The sequence below is a fragment of the Chrysochloris asiatica genome, unplaced genomic scaffold (assembly GCF_000296735.1).
Source record: "Chrysochloris asiatica unplaced genomic scaffold, ChrAsi1.0 scaffold00248, whole genome shotgun sequence".
Taxonomy (NCBI): Eukaryota; Metazoa; Chordata; class Mammalia; order Afrosoricida; family Chrysochloridae; genus Chrysochloris; species Chrysochloris asiatica.
The window spans coordinates 1,661,362-1,673,106 of record NW_006408766.1 but is presented as its reverse complement, the minus strand read 5'-3'; positions in this window follow the sequence as shown (position 1 = coordinate 1,673,106).

The following is an 11,745-nucleotide window of genomic DNA, read 5'->3' as shown; positions in this document are numbered from 1 at the left end:
CCCTAATGAGATGGATTGGCCAAGTTGCAGCATGGATTAACTAAAGTGTGGCAACAGTAGTGAGGTTTGCCCAGGATCGGGCAGTGTTTTGTTCTGCTGTGCATAAGATCGCTGAGTCGGTACCAACTCGATGGCACCTAACAACAACAACAACAAACAACAAATTCTCCAGATTGCTTTGGTCACTGTCCTAAACTTTTATCATTTAAATTACTCTGTAATTTTTTTGTGTTTCTGATGCAATTCTTTCATGGCATATTGCCATCATGATTGTGAAAATATTTTTACAAAAATATTGGCTATTGGTAAGTGCCAGTCAGGGGCAAGAAGTAAATTGTTTGTACTTTTGAGGGAAAAGGTCCATTCTCGGTGAACATTGAACTGAGTAAGACAGTGTAGGAAAGCCATTTTGCTGAATCATGTTATTACCCACTTTCCTGGGGGATAAAAAATCCCCACAAATATAGAACAGCTACACATGGATTTAATTTGAGATGGAAGACAAATCTTGGTCTAATATTAGTCCCCCAACAAGATCTTCTAGCACAATTACCAGTTTGTTATAAAGCAAGGACACATGTTACTTAGTCAGACAAGAAGTTGCAAAATTCTCTAGTCTGCAGTCAACCAGTAACTGTTATAGGAATCTGAATAAACTTTTACCAGTGATTAGATATCATAGCAAAATGAATGGCAAAAAAAAAAAAAAAAAAGATGTTTTTTTTTTTTTTTTGGCAGCAATGCCATAGTAGATGTTCCTAGAAAGTCTCAGTTCATTCATGTCCTATAAAATTCAGGAACAGGTGAAGGAAATGAAAGCATTTTACCTAGGAAAAGAAACTAGTAAGAATGTTGTCTACATGTATATAGTTACATGCCTGTGGAAAAATAAACCCTTCCCCACTAATGAATAAACTGCAAGAATTCTGGTGTGGCACCATAGGATAAGCAGTGACTACAAAGTAGTTTTGAACCTCAAGGTCAATGGTTCAAACTCATGAGCTGCTCTTTGGAAACCCTATAAAGGGTCACTATGAGTCAGAACTGACTTGACGGCAATTAAAAACAATAATACTAATATATTTCTTAGGAAAAATTGAAATTGATGATGTAAATGAGAACAAAGATTGTTTTGATGTTGAAGACGTTTAAATTGAATATTTATGAGACATCTATTATAAAAAAGATGTTTGGAAGTCAATACTTGTTTGAAATAACTGAGGTCCAGAAGCTATCTTATTTGCTTTCTGACAGAATATTTACATTTGGGTTCACTTTAAGTCCATGATGACTGAACTTGAACTGATCATTATCAAAGAGTTTTTCAATTTAAAAATGGTGATGACAACAGAAACACCAAGAGAACCCTGGACACTACATAATTGTCTCATGCTATCAGTTGATACCACAGAAAAGGATATTGTAAACTCATGTATTGTCAATCAATTTGCCTATATGCTTCTAGGTAGACAGACTATTTTGATATTTTATTTTCATATTTCATACAAATTGCTATAGGCTTCAGGAAAAAAAAAAGTCAATAAGCAAAGTATTCTTATTCCTTATTCCTTTATTTTCATATATTGTTTTGCCATACTTTGGTGACTTGTCTGATGCTATGAAGTTGGAATTATGCCAACAGTATTTCAGATACAAACAGTCACAATCAGAGTTCATTAGCTTTTCCAGAGGAATAGGTTTCATCAGATTTTCCAGAGAAAGACAGAGGAAGAAGAAAGACCTGAGGATTTACTTTGAAAAATTAGTAAATGAAAATTCTATGGCTCACAACAGAATATTATATAACTAATGGCAGGTGTGGTGCTGTGCATTAATGCACCAGACTGCAAAGCCATTTTAATTGCAAGGTTGGTGGTTTAAGCCCACCAGCTGTTCCTTGGAAACCCTATATAGTGTTGCTATGAGTCAGAATCGACTCAACGGCACTTAACAACAATGACAGAAGATGAGGCCCCTAGGTTAGAAGACACTCAAACACTGATTGTAAAAATGGATTCAAACATAGCAACGATATTGAAGATGATAAAGTATGGAACTCTGGGCAATACATTGTTCTGTTTATGTTTATCCCTTTTGGTTGAGCCAATTTAGTCCAGATCACCTTGTGAGTTTCTGGACTCCAGTGTTCATTTGTTCATCACAATCTAGTCAGTCACCAATCCCTTACTGCTACTTAAGACCAGTCTTGTGGCAAAAGCAATTTATTTGTTCATCCAAAAATGATTACGTTGTTTTTGATACATTGCATCGGTTGGTTCCAACTTTTAGCAATCCTATGAATGACAGAATGTAACACTGTGTGGTCATGTACCAGCCTCACAATTGTTGAGCCCATTGTTGTTGCCACTATATGTATCTATCTCCTTTGGGGTCTTCCTTTTTTTCAATTGCTCTCCACTTTACCAAGAATGATGTCCTTCTCCAAGAACCAATACTCCTGACAACATGACCAAAGTATAAGTGAAGCCTAGACTTCCTCTTTTCTAAGGAGAATATGGCTATATGTTCAAGACAGTTTATTTGTTCTGACTGTTCATACAGACAATTCTGGCTATATGTTCAAGACTGTTTATTTGTTCTGATGGTCAATATTCTTTGCCAATACCATAATTCAAATGCACCAGTGCTTTTCCAGCCTTCCTTGTTTATTCAACTTATACATACATATGAAACAACTGAAAATTTCATGACTTGGGTCAGATTCACCAAAGCCCTCAAATGGACATTTTTGCTCTTTAAAACTTTAAAGAGGTCTTGTGTAGCAGATTTGTCTACTGAAATAAGTCTTGTGATTTCTTGACTATTACTTACAAGAGTGCTGACAGTTTCATGAGTGTTCATCCAAAATGCAGTCTATGATAATGTCAATTTTTCCTATATATATCATTATGCTATCTGTTGGTTCAATTGAGAGGGTGTTCATTTTCTTTACATTAAGATGTGTTCCATACTGAAAGCTATAATTCTGAGTCTTCATTAGTAAATATTTCAAGTCCTCTTCACATCTAGCAAGCAATTTGTGTCATTGCATATCACAGGTATGAGTTTTCATGCAATCCTAATGTCACACTCTACCTCATATAATCCAGCGTCTTTGATTATTTATTCAACAAATAGATTGAATAGGTATGGTTCATATGCTTCTTAATTACAAACCATTCAGTATGCCAATGTATTTGGGCATCTGATTGGAAGAGATCCATATTTGTGCCCATTCCAAAGATTTTTACTTATGCTTTATTTATTGACAATTTAAAGACTTTTGACTACATGGATCGTGACAAACTATGGATAACATTGTGAAAACACGTATTCCAGAACACTTAGTTGTGCTCTTAGGAAACCTGTAAATTAGCCAAGAACCAATTGTTAGAACAAAACAAGGAGATACTTAATGATTTAAAATCAAGGAAGGTGTATGCCAGGGTTGTATATTTTCACCATATTTATTCAATCTGGATACTGAGCAAATAATCTCCCAAACTGTATTATGTGAAGAAGCGTGTGATATCATCACTGGAGGAAGACTTGTTAGTATATTGCAGATGATCCAGCCTTGCTTGCTGAAAATGAAGAAGACAAAATAATTCTTGATAAAGATTAAAACTATAATTTAAAGTGTGGATTGTACTTCAATGTTAAGAACAAAAGTTTTAACAACTGGACCAATAATAATATCACAATAAATGTAGAAATGGGTCCTGGTGTGGCTCTGTAGGATAAGCACTAGACCTTAAGTTCAGTTTGAACTGCAAGATCAGTAGTTCAAAATCACCAGCTATTCTTTGAAAATCTTACACCAGTTCACTATGAACCGGACCCAACTTGTGGGTTCTTAACAACAACAACAAATGTAGAAAAGATTGACTTTGTCAAAAATTTCATTTTGTTTGGTTCCACAATCAGTGCTCATGGATGCAGCACTCATGAAATCAAATCACTTATTGCATTAGGCCAATGTGCTGTACAAGACATTTAAATTATTCAATATATCCATTTGAGGACTACAGTGCACCTGACCCAAGGTATTTTCAATTGGCTCATATGCATGTGAAAGTTGGGCAATCAATAAGGAAGATCTTAGAAGAATGGATTGATTTGAGCTATGATGTTTGAGAAGAATACTGAAAGTACTATGGACTGCCAGAAGATCAAATGAATCTTTTGGAAGAAGTACAGTCAAATACTCATTAGAAACCAGGATGGTCAGACTTTGTCTCTCATACTTTGGTTATATTATCAAAAGAGACCAGTCTCTTGAGAAAGGCATCATGAGTGGTAAAGTGGAGGATCAGAGAAAAAGAAGAACCCCAATGAGATGGATTGATACAGTGGTAGCAGCAATGCTTTCAAGTATAACAATTGTGAGGATGGCACAGGACCAGGCAGTATTTCATTCTGTTCTGCCTAGGGTCACTATGAGTCAGAACTGACTTGATGGTACATTATGGATCAATATTCACATTTTCTGTTCAGACAACTGCCTCTAGGTACAGGTTCTTCATGAGCACAATTAAGTGATCTGTGATATCTGTCCTTTTGAATGTTACCCATGGTTTGTTAGTATCCACGCAGTCAAATGGTTTGGATGCCAATAAGGCACAAATAAACTTCTGCTTTCAGCCAAGATGCATTTGATGTAAATAATCCACAGTAGATATAATGTTATTCGGGCCATAGTAAAACCATGGAGTGGTTTCAAAGGTGTAGAGTGTCCTATGGTTGGTTGTGTTGGATAAATTGCAAATCAAAGAGAGTGATGTTGTTGTTATATGCTGTTAAGTTGTTTTTGATTCACAACATCCCTCTATAGTGTTTCTGAAGCTGTACATACAGGAGTAAAAAGCATCATATTTCTCTCATTTAGTGACAGTACATTGATCATTGTGCAAGGACACTGCACTCCTCAAGAGTAATGTATAAGAGTCAATATGTGGAATAAATAATAGCATACAATATTGAAGGCAGACTGATTTCTGGGGCTTACTTTGATTTCTTTGACATAGGTTTGAGTTATTGCATGTTGGGTCATGAGTGGTAATATTTTCTTTGGGCATACTTAGTGAAATTAGTTTTTAAACAATCAATTATGCCAGTAGATTATAAAACAGTATGTTAAGAATTAAAAAAAAAAATTCAAATGTCAGATTCACTTAGACTGTCTAGTTATTATAGCTGTTGCAAGCAGTAAACACTAAAGAACCAAGTTTCATAAATCAGTGGCGACTATCTTGGTTTTATTTTTCTGAATACAAAATTAGCAACCAGAGTTTTTTGTTTTGTTTTGTTTTGTTTTTTAATGGCTAAATGAAAATGGAATGCACAATGAAAAAATGATTGGGCACTTCTCTAAATGTTATTTCCTTACATGCAAAAAGTACAAAAAAGCCAAAACTAATACAAAGCAAAACATTACCATTTGCCTTAAATAGCTATTTTGTGAATTAATTTAAATTCCAGAGCTTAAGAGTTTACCCTGGTTAAATTAGAGTGAAATTTCCCTAAATCTTAAGAAACATATTTTATTATAAGGTGATATTTAAAACATAACTTTGTTACTATTTTCTTAGCATAATATACATAGAGTAGAAGTTATTAGAGGCCACAACAAAGGACTGCCATTTTAGTGTTAATGAAAAAACTAAGGTGATCAATTGTTTGATGCTTTCTAACCACAAATGCCTAGTAATCACTTAGAATCAATAATCAACTAGATAAAGTTATATATATATATTGTTATTGCTGTTAAGTCCCATCATATCAGTTCTGAACCATAGTGACAATGTATAGGGTTTTCAAGGAGCAGCTGGTGAGAATGAACTGCTAACCTTGCAGTTCAAACCGACATTGCAGTTTGGCACATTAACCCACAGTGCTACAACAGGAAAACATACCAAAGTGTTCCCCTATCTAACTTGTTCTTCCACCCCCTCCACATTCTTGTGTATTGTCCTCCCCTTCCTTGATATATATTGCCCTCCACAGCACCCAAATTATGAGGTGACTATCAACTAATCTGTGCTCTACTGTCCTCTCCTTTCCACCCCTAGTGAACAACAAAGATTTTTTATTTTATTTTTTTTAAGTATAGGTATCTTTTCTAAAGCTTCTACAATAATAGTCTTATGCAATAGTTGTCTTTTCATGACTGACTAATTTCACTCAGCATAATATCCTCAAGGATAATCCATGTTATGTGGTGGTTTGCAGCTTCATTGTTATTCTTTAAGATAGCATACTATTCCATTGTGTGTATGTTCCAAAGTTCACTTGTCTATTCTTCCATTCATGGGCACATAGGCTGTCTCCATCTTTTTGCTATTGTTAATAGTGCTTCAATAAACATTGGTGGCATTAATGATCCTACTTGTAGGCATATGGAAATTATTCTATCACAGATAACCTTGTACTTCAAGACAGATCTTAAAATGCTCATTTTGATTATGAATATGACATCAGACTTCTTCAATTTCTCATCCCTGGCATAGTAAACTATGTATCTTTCAGATTGAAAATATCCAATACCAATCCATATGCAGGTCATTGATGCATATGTTTTCCATTTCATTTTTTACAATCTCCATTTTTTCTAGATTCATACTTTATACATTATATGTTCCAATGATTAATGGATGTTTACATATGTGTCTGTTTATTTTGAGTTGTGCCCTATTGTCTAGGAAATGTCCTGAAGACTTGACTCCATTGATATCATCATAGTCAAGTCTACTTTGAGGATGAAGCTCTTCCCCACTTGTATTTTGAGTGCCTTCCAATATAAGGGGCTAATCTTCCACCACTATATCTGACAATATTCTGGTTGTTTTCATCATGTATAAATATTCAGTACTCTTGTGCTGACAGTGTTATACTGTTATTCGTAAGGTTTTCAGTAACTAAATATTTGGAAGTGGTCTTTCCATTCTAGTATGTCTGTCTGGATGCTCAGCTGATATCTATCGGTGATCCTGTTGGTATTAAAAAAAAAATATATATATATATATATATATATAGTCACCAAGGACGTTGTAAATGGAGTAAACTCTCAAACTGTCAAAGACTTCTTTTTTTTTTTAAATTCACTGTCAACATTCATGGAAACAGCAGTCAAGAAATCAAATAACATCTTGCATTAGGCAAATTGCCTGCATAAAACATCTTCAAAATGTACCTTACCCAAGCTATGGTATTATCAGTAGCCTCATGCTATGATTGTTAGATGCCATCAAGTCAGTACCTACCCATAGCAACCCTATGTACAGCAGAATGAAACACTGCCCGATTCTGGTCCAACCTCACTACTGTTGCCATGCTGGAGTCCATTGATGCTGCCACTTGGCCAATCCATCTCTGAACCTCCACCTTACCAAACATGATATCCTTCTCCAGTGACTGGTCCCTCCTGACAATATGTCTGAAGTATGAGAGACAAAGTTTGGCCATCCTGGCCTCCATAGAACACTTTGGTTGCACTTCTTCCCAAAAGGATCTATTGGTTCTTTTGGTAGCCAATGGCACTTTCAATATTCTCTTCTAATACCATAACTCAGAAGCATCAATTCTTCTGTGGTCTTCCTTATTCCCCATCCAGCTTTCGCATGCATATGTAGTTATTGTGTCAGGTGCACCTTAGTCCTCAAGCTGACATCTTTGCTCTTCAACACTTTAAAAAGGTCCTGCACAACAGATTTGCCTAACACAATACGTGGTTTGATTTCTTGGCTGTTGCTTCTGTGAGTGTTGAAAGTTGATCCAAGAAAAATGAAGTCCTTGACGACTTCAATCTTTTATCCATTGATAAAAATGTTGTTTATTGGTCCAGTGGTGAGGATTTTTATTTTCTTTACATTGACATGTAATCCATACTGAAGGCTGTGCTCTTTGATCTTCATCAGTAAATATTTTAAGTCCTCTTTACTTTCAGTTGCCTCATAAATATGTGAAAATTGAACAATGAATTAGGAAGACAGTAATAAAATAATTGATGCATTTTATTTGTGGTTTTGAATACTACTGAAGGCACCATCAACTTCTAAAGCAACAAACAAGTCTATGTTGGAAGAAATACAGTTGGAGCACCTTAGACACCAGGATGGTGAAGTTTTGTCTCTTATTTGTGTTATTTTGTCAAGGGGTAACAGTCTTTGGAGAAGGACATCATGCTTGCTAAAGTGTAGGTTCAGATAAAAAGAGGCATAGTGTCAGTTACAATGGGCTTCAAGAATAACATTTGTTAGGAAAACACAGAACTTGACAATGTTTCATTCTGTTGTGCACAGAGTCTCTGTGAGTCAAAATAGTCTTCATAGAACAGCAGCTACAAAAACAGCAGCTGCCATTAATATTGAAGAACTGGGAGTCGATCGTGTCCTTTGACTCTGGGGTCTCTAGATGAGACTTGTGAGGCGTCTAGATTCAGAGGAATATTGATGACAATATGTATGGAGATCTACATGGAATACAGGACTTAACCAGACAAGGACTTTTTACCCAGAATGCACAAAGAAAAAGCCTTCCTGAAGAGTCAGAACTCTGAGTTTTACTTGTAGACTATTAAACTGTAAGAGAATATATTTTTTGGTTGTTAACACCATTGATATTTTATATTTATGTTATTACACAACTAGATAACTAAGACAGAATTTGGGAACCAGGATTGGGGTACTGCTCTAACAGATACCTAAAATGTGAAAGAAGTTTTGGAATAGGATAAAGCAGAGACTAGAAGAGTATTAAACTGCCAAATGGTGAAAGGCTTGATTGACTCCCACAGACTGTTGGTGGAATTATGAATGTCAAAGTCAATTCTGATGAGGACTCAGAAGGAAGTAAGGACAGTTGTAGTACCAGAGATGACACAGATGGCGAGAATAACCTCACGGTAAGCAGTTCGAAACTACAACCATTCCACAGGAGAAATATGAGGCTTTCTGCTCCGGTAAAGATTTACAGCCTCGGAAACCCTATACAAGGTCACTATGAGTCGGAATTGAGACCACAGCACACCACCACCACCCAAGTGTCAAAGAGCAAACATATCAGATTTAGTATTAACTTGTACCTCATATGCAAGTTGAAAAATGAATATGGAAGATTGTAAAATAATTGATATATTTGAATTACAGTGTTGGAAAAGAATATTCAACATAGCATTGACTGCCAGAAGGAAAAAGAAATCTGTGTTCGAAGAAGTATAGCTAGAATGTTCTTTAGAAGGCTGGATGGCAAGACTTCATATATCTTACTTTGGACATTTAATCAGGAAGGACCAGTCCCTGAAGACCATTATGTTCTTACATAATGTTTCATAAAGTGGAGAAACAATCAGATGGATTGACACAGTGACTGCAACAATGGACTCAACTGTAGCAAAAATTGTGAGGATGACACAGGACTGAGCAGTGTGTCCTTCTATTTTGTATAGGGTCATGATGAGTTTGAATGGACTAGATGGTATATAAAACAACAACAACAACAACAATAAAACATCACCATTAGTGTAACCACCACCATGCTACAATTTCCATGATATTCCCGAGGATGTGACATATAGAATATTTTCCTACAAGAGCTATAAGGAGAGAGACTTGAGAAAAAAAGAGGGGCATTTGATTGCGAAGAGAGAAGATCCAGAGTGGAGTGTATGCTTAAGACCAGGGGTCCCTGTAATGTGAAACTCCTAGATCCCGGGAAAGAATGATACCATGATGTATGGAAGGCTTCAAGGAATGTTTGACCTACAGATGCTGAAAGGAGGCGTGACCTTTGCCCAGAGCTAACAAAGAGAAAGCCTTTCCCAAAAGACAGCACTCTGAATATTGACTTCTCGCCTTCTAAATTGTTAAAGTATCAATTTCTGGTTGTTAAAGCCATCCATTTTTTTTTTTTTTTTTTCTGTGAATTATATCAGTAAGACACATATAATGAAAATTCAAATACTAAATCCTGATCATATCACAATATACCTTATCACAATATTAATAATTCTATTCAGTACAATAGATCTGTTTGGGTGTGTGTTAATTAAGTGAATACAAAATACAGTGAATTCCTTACTACTACTTATTTCATAAGTGACAAATTAAAAAATTTATTTAAATAGCAAACATAACATTACACAAACCTTTCTCAAATTGTGTGTACAAGTATGAATTTAATCTTTTGAAAGTGAAAACTAGGCCTTGTTAGAGAGAAAATATAACATGCCCAATTTTAAATTTACATTCTGTAATAAGTGACATTCTTTGTATAGAAAAGGTGCTCAGTAAATCCTATGTGCCTAAGCTGTATAGAAAATCTTGAAGAGTACAGTAATTACTTGACTTATTGACAAAATGAGTTATTAATAAAATAATCTTATAGAAATAATTAAATCTAAACTTGAAGTACATGCCTAAGCATACTGAAATTAAGATTAATGCCTCTACCTGTGGCAATCTAATTTCAAATAGCGATCTCTTCATCAGTTGTGGTTGAATGGGAGGAAAAGTTGACAATGATACAGTGGCGAGGGAGGAAAGGATGAAGTAGTACCCGCAATTTGGAAAGATCATTCATGTTTTGACTGAAGAGCTCCAATTTTTCCTTTATCTCGGTAGTAATATACTGTCATCTTAATAAAAATTTGCTCTCCATATTGATACATGTGCAGTAACTGTTCATCCACTGAGAGACCTATATTGAGCTCAAAGGAATATAAATCAGTAAAGAATTCTCAGGAGTTCATATGTCTTATCTTTTTTTTCTCTCTCTCTCTCTTTTCTTATTTAGTTCAAGCTTTCTTCTGTCTCTATTTTAATTCAAATCTACTACCAACTTGAACAACTATATGTAGTATGAGTAGCCTCATTAGATCTGAGATTTTTGACAACATGTATTTTGAAAAGCAGCTTTAAAAATAGTATGATTTCACAAGTTAATCATTAGAAAAGTCTACAATGGTTTTATAGTATTCACACAGCTTAAACTAATACCAAATGGGGCAGCAGGATCTGTTTTCTTCCTCTGGGGCTATAGTAAATAAACATTTGATATTTACTCAGTTTTAGAAGCAACCACACAAGATATCACATAACACTGGATAAGAAGAAATAAAATTAAGAAATGATATAACGAGTTATAAAGATATGTAAGTTGTTGCTGAATTGGCTTTATGTTAGATATTTGATGAAAATTATTGCAGATTAGGTGCTCAATAAAAGTTTTGTTTATACTTATATAGCAATCATTTGTCAAAGTAATTTTCAAATACATACACACATCACAAATTTATATTTGAATTTGAATTTGTTAAAAATATAAAACAATGTTTTAACTGAAAGCATTTTTTAATGTAATACAATTATTTATATCTAAATCCACCAAGTAAGAAGACTTGACTAAGAAAACTTTATTCCTGATAATAGAAAATAAGAGGAGTTAATGCAGGCTGTATTAAATGCTATAAGTATTTCAAATTTCTGACAAAAAATAGAAGTTGAATCTAGCTTGAAATTCGAAGAACAATTTGTGAAGGATCTTTTTATAGATATTTAGGTGTTATGGTAAGGAGCTCTGGTAGCATAGTGGTTATGAGTTAGGCTGTTAACATCAAGGTCAGCAATTCAAAACTACCAGGTGTTCTGTGAGAAAGATGAGACTTTCTGCTCTTGTAAAGATTTACAACCTCAGAAACCCTATACAGGGTCACTATGAGTTCGAATTACTCCACTGCACATCACCACC